This window comes from Frankliniella occidentalis, unplaced genomic scaffold (genome assembly GCF_000697945.3).
Source record: "Frankliniella occidentalis isolate FOCC.00 unplaced genomic scaffold, Focc_3.1 Scaffold285, whole genome shotgun sequence".
Classification (NCBI taxonomy): Eukaryota; Metazoa; Arthropoda; class Insecta; order Thysanoptera; family Thripidae; genus Frankliniella; species Frankliniella occidentalis.
This window is the reverse complement of record NW_026267411.1, coordinates 3,397-4,112: the sequence shown is the minus strand read 5'-3', so window position 1 is coordinate 4,112 and position 716 is coordinate 3,397.

Here is a 716-nt window from a genome sequence, read left to right as displayed (position 1 = left end):
ACATTTTCACTCAACATTTTCATTTCAGACACCCCCCATGTCAAGACTGCACCGCATCCTGGCGCAGGCCGACCAAGAGAAGAGGACACCGATGAAGACTAAGAGAAGGGGGAACTTAGCAGCAGGGGAGAGGCAGGACGGCCCCAACTTATCTTAACTTATGTGCAGCAGGGGAGATGCAGGACGGCCCTAACCACCCTTATAGAAAATAGACATCTAAACGTGGCGATAGATGGTCTTATGCCCATCTAGCAGGTCTAACTGTGTAGACGTCTACACATAGATGTTTAAAAGATGTTGATTATACGTCTTCTGTTATCTTGTCTAACTGTAGATGGGATGTAGACGCCGGGAGACCTCTACATCTCATCTAATTCATCTATGCTCTTAGATGTCTTTCTGTAGATAGGGTATAGACGCCGAAAGACGCTCTACTTATACTATCTAAGCAATCTACACATTAAGATGTCTTGCCGAAGATGAGGGGTGGACGTCACATGGCAATCTACGTCATGCCTAAGCCATCTAAAGGCTTGTGGAACATAAGTCGTCAACTCCGATAGCCGTTCTACTTAAGGGGGAGCATCTATGAACTGAGATGTCTTAACGTTATATGACGTGTAAACGTCGTTTGCTCTACTTCTCGTCTATGCCATCTAATCTTTTAGATAAGAATACTTTCTCGGATTTCCGCCAGATGGCGCATCTTTCGGGCA